Source organism: Astatotilapia calliptera, chromosome 12 (genome assembly GCF_964374335.1).
Source record: "Astatotilapia calliptera chromosome 12, fAstCal68.1, whole genome shotgun sequence".
Taxonomy (NCBI): Eukaryota; Metazoa; Chordata; class Actinopteri; order Cichliformes; family Cichlidae; genus Astatotilapia; species Astatotilapia calliptera.
This window is the reverse complement of record NC_137433.1, coordinates 15,987,581-16,004,441: the sequence shown is the minus strand read 5'-3', so window position 1 is coordinate 16,004,441 and position 16,861 is coordinate 15,987,581. Positions and strand designations below refer to the sequence as shown.

Below are 16,861 nucleotides of genomic sequence, written 5' to 3'. Positions count from 1 at the left end.
GGCTGACAGATAAAATTATTTCATGACGAGAGCCAGGCGTCAGGACTGCCAAAATGAAATAAATAAATATATCATTAAATAATTAATTAAAATGTGAAATACATAAATAATTAATTAAATGTGTCAATAATTAATTAATTACATGTGTCAATAATTAATTAAAATGTGAAATACATAAATAATTAATTAAATGTGTCAATAATTAATTAATTACATGTGTCATAACTATTTATTTAATTAATTAATTCCAATTTTAATTAATTATTGCCACATTTAATTAATTATTTAATGGTGTATTTAATTAATTCATTATGGCAGTCCTGGCGTTCCATATGCTGCGTGTGTAAAAAGATGTATGTATATATATATATATATATATATATATATGTGTGTGTGTGTGTATATATTTGTCTTTAAAACATCTTTGCAGACTGACTGTCCTGGACTGGTTGGGGTTTTTTTTTCAGGTCTGGTGAACTCAGCTCTTTGGTGTTGGTGTTCAGGAGTAGAGCCTTCTAATAATATTTATTCAACTTATAGAATTAAAGTTCTGCGAGTATTTTCTTTAGCAAATAAATATTGTATAGAATATTTAAAATCACCTACATTTTTGATGTTTACAATGCCCATTGTGTGTAATACTGGAATTTCCTACTACTGTGAACGCCTCATCTTTTACCTGACTGCCGGACATCCGCTTTTCCGCACACTTCGCTGAGTCCGCTCTGGGTGAGTGCTGCTGCTCTGCTTCTCTTCTTCTCTCCTAAATGTTTATACTCTGTTTGTGCAATTTAACGAGTTCTTTTAGTGATTTATAAAGCCAACCGAGGTAGAACTCATATTAGAGTAACACAGTGGTTGCTTTTTCCTAGTGAAACTTTGTCATTTTTGTATGTAAAAGGAGTGTTTGATGAGCTAACAACCCGATGCTAATGCCTAGCGCTCCTTTGAGCCCAGTGTGAAATGAAAATTTGACTGTGAACCACGGTTATCGTGTTGTTTTATTAATTACATTTGGTGTGTTTGTCAGTCTGTTACATAAGGTGCAGTTAGTTCTCTTCACAAATCAGTTGGTTAAAACAGCCTCATTCTTTATGCTGTAAAGTTTTTAACGAACCGCCATCTTAGATTCAGTGTCAGCTGTCGGCAAGATCAAAGGAGCCATTTTACCGCCTCTGACCGAACACGGGAGAAAAAGAGTCGCGTGTGTGCAGGTCTTGTGGATTAATTAAGAGAAAGGAGGGGGGGAGAAACTGAGGATTAATCATAGGCTATGTCCCCACATACACGGGTATTTTTGAAAACGGAGATTTTCCGTTTCCGTTTTAAAAAACGATCCCGTCCACACATAAATGCAGAAATGAAGGAGAACACTGCTAGGAACATGCCAAAGCAGCAGGTGGCGCTATATTCCTAACCGTGTAGAAATGTTGGCCAATCAGAAGTCTAGAAACCTCGGTGGGAAATGGCAAACAAAGATGGGGCATAGAAGCAGAACCGAGTCATATGTGTGGGGGGACAGTAACTGTGTGTGTAAGCATTTAAACACTGCAGAGAGAACAATTAACAGTAACAGTATTGTAGAAATGCATTTCACCGAAACAATAACGTGGCGCACAGTGTGACGTCAAAAAAGGCGCTGCGTTTTCTCCGTTTCCATGTCCACACATAAATGCAAAAATGGAGTTTTCAAAAAATATCCTGGCAAGCGTTTTTAGAAATCTCTGTTTTCAGTGACCGCAAACGCATAGAAAAATCTCCATTTTCAAAAGTACCTGTGTACGTGTGGACATAGCCCAAGAATAATAAGAACTCCTAAACAGAAGACTTTAATTTTTAAGAACTGTTTAACAAAGGCTTGTTTGTGCCAACCTAAATCTGCTGCACAGTTTAAATTCTCACTTTGTGGAAAATTAATGAAACAAACAACAGCCCACCTTCACATAAATAAAATATGGCAGTATATTATTATTAGTATGGTACATAGATATTTATTTTAAAAATACAGTATATTTACTATGATACTATGTGCAGTTAATAATATTTTAGGAAGTAGAATTTGAATGCAGACCACCTCAAATATTAAAGCCTTAAAAATATATCGTGCAGTTTTTCATGTATGAGTGTTTTGCAATCTTAACTGAGAGGTAGACCAAAGAAAACAGAGGACAGTTGTTGTTTGTATTCCAGCTGTAGTAAACAAAGAAGTTTAGTGAATCTTTTTGACAACAGAGAGTGATGCAGTATTGATGCTGATTTGAGTTTTCTGATCCTGTATTTTTGCTCTTTGTCTTTTGTTACACAGAGTGAAATAGAAGCTTGGTTTTGCCTTTGCTGGTAAGTAAACAGTGATTGTAACTGAAGCAATATGAAACTGGGATTGTGTAACATGTTTAGCAATTTACATACAATAGTTTGGCTTTTTGTGATATCTTGCCATTTGCTCATGGGCAAAAACACATTTAGGTTTTATAAGCAGTAAGCCTCCCCACTAGACCTGTGAGTGTCCCTAAAAATGTCCCTGAAGTTTAATAGGCCATTTATGTCTAATTTTAATTTTAAAGGCTTATCAAAGCATTTCTGTAGTAATTATTGTTTTTATTACACATGTTAAGGCCATTTGAGACTCTGCAATTAAATTTTGCCCTCTTTAGACTAAAGTGAGTTCATTTTGTCTGAGGTACAGTGCTGGGAAAAGTCTTTCTTCCTTGCAGATTTATTTTGTTCATGCTTTTTTGTCACATGTTTCAAATCATCTAACAGGGATGATATGAATAAATACAAAAAAGCATTTAAACATTTAAGCAATAATAAAAGACTAAGAGAACCAGAGTTGTGAGTAGGCAATGTTGTGTATGTTAAAGCCTGTGTGTAATTTATGTACACTAAGTTTAAATTAGTTTCTTAATAATTTGCTTGATACAATGTGTTTAAAATTTTATACAAAAGGGAAATATTGCAAAATACAAAAAGATTCCTGCCAACAGGTACAATGGAAGGACTTTTTATTATAATTTTTAAGAAATTTTAATTGCAAAAATGGTGTGCTACTGTTGTTACTATGACATGTCAAAATTTACATGTATTTTAGGATTTACATATTCAGATCAGAACTAAAACCTGATGAGGTTTTCCGTTGATTCTAACAGTTGTGGTTTTTCCACACTTTATTAAGCACTGACTTGTGATAGAAAATGATGGAGCTAAAAAGCCATAATCTGTACCAACAAATATTGGTGCCTCTTCTTTTCACTTCTGTAGTATGCATGCCTTTATTACACATGTTATCGCCATGTCAGACTCTGTAACTGAAGTTTGTCCTCTTCAGACTACAGTGAGTTCATAAAGGCTTGAAGAAATTGAGGATTTTACTAGTTATTTCATGTCACAGTAAATTGGATTGTGTGTGAAGAGGTTTAACAGTCTAAGTCATTAAACAGTGATCTGATGTGTTGTTTCCTTTCTCTAGGAGACTGATCTAACTGTCGCAAGTCTGGTAAGTAAAGGTTTTGTCTGCGGTACAGTGCTGAGAAAGGTCTTTCTTCTTTGCAGATTTATTTTGTTTATGCTTTTTTCACATTTCAAATCATCTAACAAGGATGACCTGGATAAATACAAAAAGCAGTTTTAAAGTGATGATTTCATTTTTGAACCAGAACAACCTGGTCTAATGTAAAAACATGTTGGTCTCTAATACCCAGCTGTGGATGCCCTGATAGCAACAATTACCATCAAGCATTTACAGTAACTGGTAATGACTGGTTTACATCACTGGTTGATTTTGGTCCACTACAATTTCAGAATTGTCTTAATTAGATCCAAACAGGGCAGGCAAGAAAAGAAAAAAGTCATAATTAAGGCCCAATATAGGGTTTTCAAGTCATACCACGTATCTTAATTTCATTAAAGTCCAGACTGATTAGTTTATACCAAGTGTTTTGTTTCATTCATTCAATTGGACTTGCTTGTGTGCTTCAGATCCTAAGTGTGATTAAACTTAAGCCCAGGACCTGATGAGTTGATGGTCCTGAAGTAGTAAAGGAACTCTGGGACATCACAGTAACAGCACCATGTTTGACTTTAATGCTGGTGTTTTTCTCTCACTATAGATGATTCAGTTTAGTGCAGTTCGTCAGCACAGCTGTTGGTTATCATCGAGATATTATTAGGCAACTTGTTTTTGCCTGTTCAGCTACAATATCTGGGAGGGTTTTTGTTTTCTGGGGTCTCCAAATCCTTAGAAATCTCTTTGTAAACTTTTACAGAACTATATGTGTTTGTTTCACATTAGAGCAGCTCACGACTGGCAGTTTAGGGACGATTAAATATTCACATAGGGCAGGGGTCTCAAACTCCACTCTTCAAGGGCCGGTGTCCTGAAGCTTTTCCACGTGTCCCTGTTACAAAACACCTGAATAACATTTGTAGGTCATTAGTGAGAGTATAGAATTTGACTGTGTGCTGAAGTGGCATCCCCTAAGACTACTCAAATTTAAGTAATTAAGTGTTTGGAAAAATGTACTTCTAAAAGTACTTTCATTGCATCATGTTCATTCACTCATGAGCTGCTATAACATGAATCAAATGGCTGAATTACCACCTCAGCATGCAGTCAGGTTCTGTAGAGTTTTGCTAATGACCTACTAATGTTATTCAGGTGTGTTGCAACAGGGACACATAGAAAAGTTTCTGGACACCAGGCCTTAAGGACCAGAGTTTGAGACCACTGGTGGTAGGGCATTGTGGATTTCAAAAGCTTCTTCCCTTAAATCACTGCCTAAAAACTGCTTTTTGTAATTTGTCATAATGACTTGCAAAGTATAGGTGGGATGAAAACATAAACATAAGACATTTTATAGTGGCCTGATATTTTTATCAAGGCTGTTTTTTTGAAAATAATCCTGGCTTAATTTACAAAAGATGAACTGTCTGAAAGTCATGTTTGTTTGTTTAAGAAATGTGGGAATGTCCAGCAAAGATCTTACATGCAACAGCTCAGATACAGCACTCACTTCTGTTCTTTTTATCATGAAATGATCTACAAAGAAATTACCATCATACTAAATTTTGCTAATTAGGCCTTAATATCAGCTATGATAAGTTTATCATAGATTTAGTGTAGTGCTTATTGCTGTGTATCAAACATGCCCCAAATGTGACTGAAATATGTAGAAACTGCTGTGTAGAAACTAGCTGTCTCCAAATTTCTCATTTTGCCAAAATACATACAGAGTGGCTTGAAACTGTCTGCTCTAACCTCAGTGTGTTGGTTTTGTTGGACCATATAATATTTACAGTAAGTTACTGTAGCAGCACGTCTTGGTGTAAGTTTATAGAGTGTTTTTTTTTTTTATTGTGTTAATAGAATTTGAATGCAGGCCACCTCAAATGTCAAAGCCTACAAACATTCCATACAAGCTATCATTTGTGATTGTTGCCTACTTTTAAATTGTGACATCACCATTTGATAAAGTGTGTAGTAGTAGGTGAAGCAAATCATTGGTTACGATCTCTACTCTCTTATGTAACTGAACCTAAATTTTGGAGCATTACATGACTCAGAAACTTGTGTGGCTTATTGCAAATGGATAAAACTACATATTACCTTTTATGAAGATGATCATCTTTATTAGGGTGCAGAAAAAGAAAACAGAGGAGAGTTGTTGTTGTCTAATGCCGATTGGAGTTGTCTGAGCCTGTATTTTTGTTCTTTGTCTTTTGTTACACAGAGTGAACAGCTCTTTGGCTTTGCCTTTGCTGGTAAGTAGACAGTAATGGTAATGTTTAGTAATTTACTTACAGTAGTTTGGGTATTTGTGTTATCTTGCCATTCACTCATGGGCAAAGACAAATAGTCAGGATTTAGAATCTGTAGCAGCAAAGCCCCCACACAGGACCACTGACTGCCCCAGAAAATGTCAATGAAGTTTAATAGCCCATTAATGTCTGATTTTAATTTTTGATGGCTTATCAAGTCCAAACATAGTTAAATGTCAGAGACATCTTTATGCAGTTGTTTGATTTCTCCTTATGTTTGTGGATTTAAGTGTGAGTATAGGTGGTACCTTAAACACTTAAGAGCACCACAGCTATCGATTTTTATTGTCTCTCTCATTCCACTTATGAATTAGCATGAAGTCAAAACGCTAGAAGTATTTTTCCTGAGTGACTGGCCTGAGTGCAGTTCACACTGCAGGCGAAAGCGCATCAAATCAGATTTTTTTGTCATGTTGGTATCAGTGATGGTATCATGGTATGACAGTGTGAACGGCACAAATCCGATATTTTAGAAAGCGACTGCTGTTTGAATTTCAATTGTCTTAATTAAGGTCCAAAATAGTGTTGTGAAATCATTTCACAGCTCTTGCTGATCATCAAGATGTTTTTAGGCAAATGTGAGAAGGTTTGTGTTCTTTTTGGCCAGTCAATAAATAATTTTGAGTTTAATGGATATAAAGTATTTAAAGCAGGAGGCCTGAAACTCTGCTGTAACCTCAGTGTGCGGGTTTATTTGGACCATATAATATTTACAGTAAGTTACTGTAGCAGCACGTCTTGGTTTGAGTTTATAGACTTAGTTTATTGTTTTAATAGAACGTAAAAATGTCCTTATAACAGTTCCACCATCATTTGTTAAACATTGTCATTCTGTTCACTCCAATAATTTACTGTAGAAGTCTTTAGTATTTAAAGCCCTACATGTACTGTATTTTTGAAATTATAAGGCATAACGTCAATAAACAATTCTGTTTTTAAGGCAGATTAAGCCAAACAAACAGTCAGATAAGTCAAACTTTATTCAAGTCATTCACAACAACTCTCAACACTGTTCAGTTGTAACACATAAAATACAGACCAATACACTCACTTTTTCAGTTCATTCCTCATCTACAAATCCATCAAACTCTTCATGGGTTGATCAGGTTGAAATCTGCTTCATAAGCATGTCTCTTAGCACGTGCCAGGTCCTTGTACACACACCATAATGTTATGTTGAAGCACCGTACAAATTACTCTACGAGGGTCCTGACTATGGTAGCCATAATGCTCTGACAATACATCAAGCAGCGCAGCTTTGTAGCTTACCAAAGTATTACTAAAATATTTGACAGAATTTTGAGCGCTGTGTACCACAGAAATCCCGTTCTAGGTCAGTAAGCATAACCAGAATCGATACACTAGGCACATTGTATGTTTTTGAGAAAATGACAGGGTTTTAGGTGTGCCATATAGTCTGAAGAATATGGTAAATCCAAGCATATTGGAAATACGACTAATTCCAGGCCTTTTGTGTCTTACAGGTGACCTGCTGCAGAAGATCCTCTCTCTCTCTATCATTATAAGCAATTCTGTCTATCCTATCACTCTCCCAACTCTATCTAATTTGAAAGCCATTCTATCTTGTATCCCTCTATCTCTACTGCTCTATCTAATTTGAAAGCCATTCCATCTTGTATCCCTCTATCTCTACTGCTCTATCTAATTTGAGAATCCAAGTTTTGAGAATCCTTTCAGAATCCAATTTTCAGAAATCCAAGTTACCAGAACTTGATCTATCTGTTACAGAATTCTGAGAGATCTCTGCTCTCACTGCTCTTTCTTTCCTGTCATTAAGCTCTCTCACATTCAGTCATTTTGCTGGAAATTACAAGTTGAATATACAGTAGTAGAATTACAGTACAGTGGAACTTATAGTAGAAACTACTTACACAGCCCTACATTTGTCATTTTAATTTTGCATTACACTTTGGAATTAACACTTCTAGTTTGGCTTACTTTGATCAATTGTATAAAATATCACCTCTTTATAAGTTTACTTGTAATAAGATAATCTGGTTATTTTGTAATACATACATTCAGATAAATAATAAATTAGATCCAGTCTGTTAGTCTGTTTCATTGGCTATAACATTTGACTGCAAGTTTATAGTACTATTATTTAAGGACAAACCCATTTTGTTACTCAGTGTAAGTATTCAGTTAGTATTGTCATCGAGAAGTACCTGAGGACCCAGACTTCCTGTTTCCTGACTGCTGCAGAAAATCCAGCTGAAGAATCCTCATCACCTGTCATCTTATCACCACACCACCACAGCTCCATATATTTGATTTCAATTTTAGATATCTGAAAGATTTACATAAACTCCCCTAAGAGCTAAGACTTTTATTATAGCCTGTTGATTGTTGAGATTTATTCTGCATATCATTTTATAGAAGTTGTAATTATTTACCAGTCTGGTTAAAAAAAATATAAGTAAAATTATACAGTTTCTAAGAGCTACAATAAAACGGACCAAATTGTTTCCAGAGAACTTTGAATTTCCTTTATTTTGAATTTGGAGTACAAATCAGCTTTTTAACATCTATTCATATATTCATAAAAACATTTTACAGTATAATAGTACATTTCTGAGATTTAACAGTAACTTGAGGAGTTGTACGTTTTTCTGTGTTTCAAGGTTCAGTTTTGTTTATATTTGTGTATAACCACATATAAGCTCCAGATTGTACTTCAGCAAAATGCCAAGAAAAGGTCAAAGGTCGCAGTCCCAGAAGCTTAGATGGCAAAAGCAGAAAGAACAGGTGAATGTTTCTCAGAGCAGTGAGCAGGTAAAGGTGTCTGTTTCAGCTTTTCCCAGCACAGAAGTGCAGAGCAGTGTTCAGACAGCCACAGTGTCTTATGCAGATGTGGTAAAGAAAGGTGTTCCCTCAGTGTCTGTCCCAGAGTCTGAAGTTATGCAGGTAATCCAGACTGAACCCCAGCTAACTGTACACAAACAGCATGATGGAGAGACAGCCAAAGTATCTTATGCAGATGTGGTAAAGAGAAGTGTTCCCTCAGTGTCTGTCCCAGAGCCTGAAGTTATGCAGGTAATCCAGACTGAACCCCAGCTAACTGTACACAAACAGCATGATGGACAAGCTCCAGGACAGTCTCATGTACAGGTTACAAACAGTGAAAGTCCACGAGTGAGTAGCGTCTGTGCTTCCCGAAGCCAGGCCGCTCCTAGGTATGGAAAGTACCGGAATCAGCAATGCATGGCTAACAGCTTGGTTTTCCTGTCATTCTTACATGAGGATGAATTTATTACCAGAGCAGATCTAAACCGTGTGTTGGACAAAGGCCATGCTGTCTATTCAGATGCCAGACTGAGGTTTGTGAACAGTGTGTTTCTAGCCTGCGATGAACTTCCCTCAGTGGTCATCAGCCGCACACACGAGTATCAAGTCGACATGTCTCAGTTTGCTCATTACGGCACATTTGATGGTACAGATCACTTTCCGAGCCTTGAACAGGGATTACAGTGTTTGGCTTCAGACGTTCGCTATGCTTTGCTAGTCATGGGAGGAACAGTCATCGCTGTTAGCAGGCTGAATTCAGGTGAATATGCATATTTTGACCCTCACCCACGTAAGTCTACTGGTATGCCATTGTCGCTAAGTGTAAGTGGTGGAACTGCAGTTATGTTGAAATTCACACGTCTTAATGACATGATTGACAGGATCAAACGTTTGTACAGAATGTTTAGCATCGCACCAAGCTGCACTTATGAGCTACAGCCCATCGAGTTTCACAGTGAAAACGCTGCTGACCAAAGAGATGCTAATCAAACCACCGAATACAGACAAACAGCTACAAGTGCACCAGCACCAGCTTTAAATGAACGTGTTCATGAATTAAACTCTGAAATATACACTGAGCAGACACGGAAACCTGTGACCAAAGATTTAACCAGTGAAGTAATGTCATCCAGAGTTGTTTCTTCAAATGAGACAGCTGCTCCCAGAAAAAACCATCATCCTTCTGATTATTTTGAAAAGGAAACCTCTGCATCCTCTGTGAGAGAAACTCAGGTAACACCAGATTCTATTCCTCAGAATGATTCAAACAGTGCCTCCAGTTCAACTAAGATAACAGAGGAACTCTCAGATAAACTGCTGAAATATAGTAAACATGAAAGGCAAAAAATGAGGAGAAGATTATTGACCCAACAAAAGCTACCACAGAGAAAGGAAAATCAGAAGACGAAAGAAAGGCAGATGTACAGGTTTGATGAAAGCTTCAAGACAAAGAAAAAAAACTCAGCTCGGAAGTCTGATGATCCTGATCACAGACAGAAAAGGATTCTGTACAGAAATGAACTGTATAAATTAAATGCTACCTATAAGGAGAAAAAGAAAGAACATTTGAGAAAGATGTATAGAGAAAGTGCTGAAATTAGAGATAGAAAAAGAGAACGTGTCATAAGGACATATAAAGACAATCCCCTATTCAGAGATAAGCAGAAGGAACGTGTAACAAGAACATATAGAGAGTCTCCCATATTCAGAGATAAGCAGAAGGAACGTATAACAAGAAAATATAGAGAGTCTTCCATATTCAGAGATAAGCAGAAGGAACGTGTAACAAGAACATATAGAGAGTCTCCCATATTCAGAGATAAGCAGAAGGAACGTATAACAAGAAAATATAGAGAGTCTTCCATATTCAGAGATAAGCAGAAGGAACGTGTAACAAGAACATATAGAGAGTCTCCCATATTCAGAGAAAAGCAGAAGGAACGTGTAACAAGAACATATAGAGAGTCTCCCATATTCAGAGAAAAGCAGAAGGAACGTGTAACAAGAACATATAGAGAGTCTCCCATATTCAGAGATAAGCAGAAGGAGCGTATAAGAAGAATATACAGAACTTGTGCTGGATTCAGAGAAAAACATAAAGCTTACATGAGGTCATATGTATATAACCTATATAAAGAAAGCGAAGAATTTAAAAAGAAAAAACGATTTTACATGACTAAGCGGTATGGAGAAGAGAAACAATTTCAGCAACAACACAAGGACAATATGAGAGAACGAATGAGAGTAAAATATTGGAACAGTTTTTCTTTCAGACAGATGCATAATATCAGATGTGCAATGAATATAAAACGGAAATATCGCCAGATGCATCGACCAGCTGAGACTTTACAGAGTCATCCAGAGAACACTTTAATGAATGAGGCCATATCTCGTTTCAGATCAAACATTAAGTCAGCACCATCTTATGTTTGTACTGTTTGTCTAAAAGCTTCTTTTCCTAATCAGGTGAAAATCTGCAAAAGACAAAATTACTCAAAACACCAGACTGTAGCTCATCAGTGTCTAACTGGTAAATATGTTCATGTGTGTGATGAAGCATGTCATGATCACTGCAGCTTTCCTGTTGAGAGAAAAAAAGAGTATATCTGTCACACGTGTCACAGTTCCCTCAAAAGTGGATGCATGCCCAGGCTTGCTGCTGTTAATGGTTTAGAACTGCAGGATATTCCAGCTGAACTTTGTGATCTCAACATTCTGGAGAGACATCTGATTGCCAAATGCATACCATTTGCTAAGATTATTCCTCTTCCAAAGGGGAGACAGAGACTCATACGTGGTAATGTGGTGTGTGTACCATCTGAAGTCCAACAAACAGTTGACAGTTTACCGAGGATCAGAAGCCAATCACAGATCATGAGGGTGAAATTGAAAAGACGACTGTGCTACAAAGGCCATCAGCTGTTCCAGACTGTCACCTGGTCTAAACTCATTCAAGCTCTGCGTAAACTGAAACAAATTCATCCACAGTACACAGATATTATTATCAGAGATGATGCATTGCTTTGTGATCCAACGTTACCTGATGATGACAGCAGTGATGAAGCCAGCATGGCAAGTGATGATTATAATGAAGCAGATTTAATGGAAATTGACAACTATGAAAAAGATGCCCTTTTGTGTGAAAGTGAGTCTCAAAGTGACCAAGATATTAATATGCAATCCTGTGATGAACAACCAGAGGAACAAAATCCAGATGAACCAGAAAGTGATTTGAACAATGGAGGTTTTGCTCTAGAAAGTTGTCTGCAGCCTGTTGACATTTCAGAAGAGATTCTCTGTTTCACTGATAACACATATTGTGTGGCTCCTGCAGAAAGAAACAATCCTGTTAGCTTCTTCAGAACTCCTCATTTGGAAGCCATGGCATTTCCTGTGCAGTTTCCTACTGGTCAGAATACACTGGATGAAAAGAGACGTCTCAAGCTCACACCGAGTGCTTACTTCAAGTCAAGGCTTTTCAACATTGATGCAAGATTTGCTAAAGACACAAATTACCTGTTTTTCTCACAGTTTGTCACTGAAATACACTTGGCTAATTCCAGCATGACAATACAGCTAAGGAAAGGTAAAACTATGACGAAAGATGGACGCAAAATCACATCAGGAATGTTACAAAGTAAGACAGAAGTAGAGAAGCTGGTAAGAAATAAAGATGCAATCAGATTTATGCAGCCACTCAGAGGAACTCCAGCTTACTGGCAGAAAACTACCAGAGATCTATTCAGCATGGTTCGCCAAATAGGAACACCTCAGTTCTTTGTCACTTTCTCTGCTGCTGAGATGAGATGGCCTGAAGTGATTCAAGCAATAAAGAGACAGCAAGGTGAAGAGGTTGATTTTGAAGCCCTGGACTGGTCAGAAAAGTGTGAAATTCTAAGATCAAATCCAGTAACCACCATGCGAATGTTTGATAAACGTGTTGAGGCTTTGTTCAGAGATTTGCTTTTTTCTCCTGCACAGCCCCTTGGTGAGATCATTGATTACTTTTACAGAGTTGAGTTCCAGCACAGAGGTAGTCCACATATACACATGTTGCTGTGGATTCGAGAAAAGGTAGAAGCAGATGTGGATGATGACCAAACTGTCTGTGACTTTGTGGACAGATACATCTCAGCTCAACTCCCTGATCCAGAAAAACAACCTGAACTGCACAAAAAAGTCACTGAGCTACAAAAGCACAGCAAAAACCACACAAAGACATGCTTTAAGAGTGTGAACTCTGGTTGTAGATTTGGGTTTCCCAAACCACCAGCCACAAGAACAATGATTGTGAGACAGGATGAGGATTCAGACACTGAAGCTGCAAAAGCCAAACTCAGACCTTTGTTGAACCTGCTGAAGGAACCTGAAGCTGCTTCCCTCACCATAGAGCAGATTCTGTCACGATGCAACTTAACAATGAATGAGTATGAACAATGCCTCCAAGACATAAACAAGAAAACAGCTCTGATTCTGAAACGTGACCCAAATGAGTGTTGGATCAACAATTACAACCCAGACCTGCTTGAAGCCTGGAACTCTAATTTAGATGTCTCATTCATTTTGAATGCCTATTCATGTATAGAATACCTCTGTAAATATATAACAAAGAAAGAATCTGGCCTCTCTGAATACCTGAAGACAGTTATTGACAACTCTGATAAGAACACCGTCAATGAATGTGATGAAATGAGAGCTGTGATGCAAGCTTACTCAAAAAAGAGAGAAATCAGCGCACAGGAGTGTGTGACTCGAGTCTGTGGCCTAAAAATGAAAAAATGTTCCCGCAGTGTTGTATTTGTACCAACAGATGATAACCCAGTAAAAATGAGTCGCCCCATGAGCTTCCTGGAAAGCACAACACACGACAGTTGTAATATTTGGATGACAAGTTTGAGTGATAAATACAAATGCAGACCTGAGACCCCAGAATATGAGGAAATGTCACTGGCTGATTTTGCTGCCTTGTGCAGGTTGGTGAGTGGTCCAAATGAAGGAAAAGATGTGCTTCCTCTTCTAAACCAGCTTGGATTTGTACAAAGGCGAAAGAATGATAAACCAGCTATAATCAGGTATTACCACTGTTCACAGGAAAAAGATCCTGAGCAATATTATGGTCGACTGTTGAGACTTTACCTTCCACACAGATCAGAGCAGGAACTGAAACCACAAGGGTTCCAAACCTATCAGTCCTTCTACAACTCAGGTTTTGTACGACTTCCATGTTCAGACCACAGTGAGTCTGTGAAAAGGGTTGTGAAAAGAAATAAAGACAAGTATGAGAAGAACTCTGAGGATATTGAGAGTGCACTGGAAGAGTTTGAACAAAATAGGGATGTTGTGATTGATGAATGGTGTAATCTTGCTCCTGAATCTGAAGTTGTGAGGCTGCAATGTGATGAGAATCTTCCTGAGAGACATTCTGATGATGAGAACGAACAGGAGAATGTTCCCGACTACAGTCGTCAGTCTGATGCTGTAACAAAGATCAGAGCCGTCAGAGAACAACCTGCAGTAGATCCAGCCGTGGTACGTGTAATGTATCAGAATCTGAACCAGAAGCAGGCCTGCGTGTTCTATGCCATAAGAGACTGGTGTATTCAGCGAATTTGTGGTTTGAACCCAGATCCATTTTTCTTCTATATCAACGGTGGTGCAGGAACTGGAAAGTCACATCTGATTAAGTGTATTCATTCTGAAGCATCAAAGATCCTGAGCAGACTGCCTGCTAATGCAGAAGAAGCTGACATATCAAATCCAACTGTTTTACTGACTTCATTTACCGGTACAGCAGCTTTTTCTATCAGTGGCTCTACGTTACATTCTCTACTGAAACTACCCAGGAGTCTGAAACCACCCATTCAAGGACTTGGTAACCAACTGGATGAAGTCAGATCTGAGCTGATGAATGCTGAAATTATTGTTATTGATGAGATTTCAATGGTTTCAAAACCCCTTTTTGCCTATGTGGATGCAAGACTGAAACAAATCAAAGGCACTCAGAGACCTTTTGGTGGAATGTCAGTTTTAGCTGTTGGAGATTTTTACCAGCTGCCACCAGTGCGACAGTCTAAACCTCTCTGTGTTTACGATCCAGAACAGATTGACCTATGGCAGGAACATTTTCAGATGATCACTCTAACCGAGATCATGCGTCAGAAAGATGATGTGGCCTTTGCAGAGATGCTGAACAGGATTAGAGTCAAAGAAAAGACAGATGAGCTTTCTCAGTGCGACAGAGATTTGCTGTCACAGGCTGTGACTGCACCAGAAGAATGTCCAACTGAGGTCTTACACATTTATGCCACCAACAAGAATGTGGAATCCCACAACACAGATACCCTGAAGAAGCTTCATTCAAACATCATAATCATCAATGCAGACGATTTCCAGAAGGATAAATGTACAGGCAGAATGGAACGAAGAGACAAACCATTTACAGGTGGGCGAAATGATTTACCTGACACTCTGAATGTTGCTGAAGGAGCTCGAGTCATGCTGACCAGAAACTTGGACACACTAAACGGTTTAGTCAACGGTGCTTTTGGTATACTGGTAAAGGTGGTGAGATCTGAAAATGATGGACACATAATTAAACTGGGGCTCAGGATGGACAACCGGCAGCCTATGAGACACAACCGCAGTGCTAATGCAGCATCTGATGATCTTGTTTACATTGAGAGAGCAGAGGAGAGTCTGAAGTTTAAAGGAGCGGTACGCAGACAGTTTCCTGTAAAGCTAGCATTCGCTTGCACAATTCACAAAACTCAGGGTCTTACAACACAGACAGCTGTAGTTTCAATGAAGAACATTTTTGAACCAGGTATGGCTTACGTTGCTCTCAGCAGGGTGACGTCTCTCAGTGGACTCTATTTGCAGGACTTGGATGAGAAAAAGATTTACGCCAATCCCGAGGTAACTGCAGCGCTCCAAACCATGAGACAAGCCAGTGTTGAGGAAATGATGCCTCTTCTTCAGGTCAGAGAAACAGCCAGCAGACTTGACACTCTTACACTGATCCATCACAATACGGAGGGTTTGCCATCTCACATCAGTGACATCAAGAGTCATCATGAAATGTGTTTAGCAGATGTTTTGTGTCTCACTGAGTCTCACCTTCAAGGCTCCTTTGTTGCAGACAGTCTTCATTTGGACGGCTACACCATGTTTAAACGCAACAGACATGTGTCCTACACAAACTTTCCTCACATGGCCAGCAGAAGTGGTGGGGGAGTTGTTGTGTATTTGAGGAATCATTTTCAGGTTCAGGTAAAACAGTATCTGCATAATGTCACTGATCTTGAGTTTTTAGTATTGAAGGTTCAGGCTCCATTCCCTGCGCTCATTGCTGTTGTGTACAGACCCCCTGACTACAGTTTGACACCATTCATGCAAAACCTGGTAAGTCTTTTAGATTCACTTGAAATCATGGACTGTCACCCAATCATTGTGTGTGGAGATTTTAATGAAAACCAGTTGCAGAGTGGAAGAAAACAGATTCTGGAGCAGTTTCAGTCGAGAGGGTATTCACAGCTGATCACTTCTGCCACTACAGACAAGAACACCCTGCTTGACCTCATTTTTATTTCTCAGCCACAGAAATGTCTGTATTCAGGTGTTCTGAGATCATATTACAGTTACCACAACCCTGTCTTTTGTGTCCTGTCCTCGAGCCAATCATGAAGTCGTCTGGTGAGTTTTGAAACAATTACAGATCATGTTTGTTACAGAGTTTACTGATTGTAGAGCATGAAAAAGATTTTTCATTGAAAAAAGGGTCTTCCCTACTCTGTCTGTCAGAAGACCCTTTCTTATTGCAATGTTATTAATCATTTCACCAAATCATTGCTGAACTTCATGCAGAGCAGAGAACATCTGCTATCATGCACCTCTGATCTGAAATGTGCTGCAACATTTGATAAACCAACATCATGTTTTAAATGACTAAATCTTTTTACTATGACGTATGTAGCTCAACAAACGAGATCTTCCCCTCCAAGGGCTTTAAAATATGAAATAGTAAATAAATAAATCCCAGATAAATGCAGGTATTTATTATGGGTCACATGAATAAATACAGACAATTATATTTTCTTGATTATAGTAGATTTTGTAGAATCAAAAGTTTTTGTGATGAATGAGTTTTTGCTTATCATGTTTTACAGGTAAAAAATGTCAAAAGTTTTAAACTATCTTTAGGCTACCAGAGATGTCTATAATGATACATTATGTAGAGAAA

General features: G+C 38.1%; 1 long non-coding RNA gene across 1 annotated transcript; it reads left to right on the top strand.

The window, feature by feature from the left end:
- Positions 1-468: 468 nt before the first annotated feature.
- LOC145419419 (uncharacterized) lies at positions 469-8,303 on the top strand. Its single transcript, XR_013900806.1, has 5 exons — positions 469-729; positions 2,306-2,337; positions 3,470-3,496; positions 5,730-5,760; positions 7,302-8,303. It is a non-coding gene; the product is annotated as an uncharacterized LOC145419419 (long non-coding RNA).
- Positions 8,304-16,861: the final 8,558 nt, after the last annotated feature.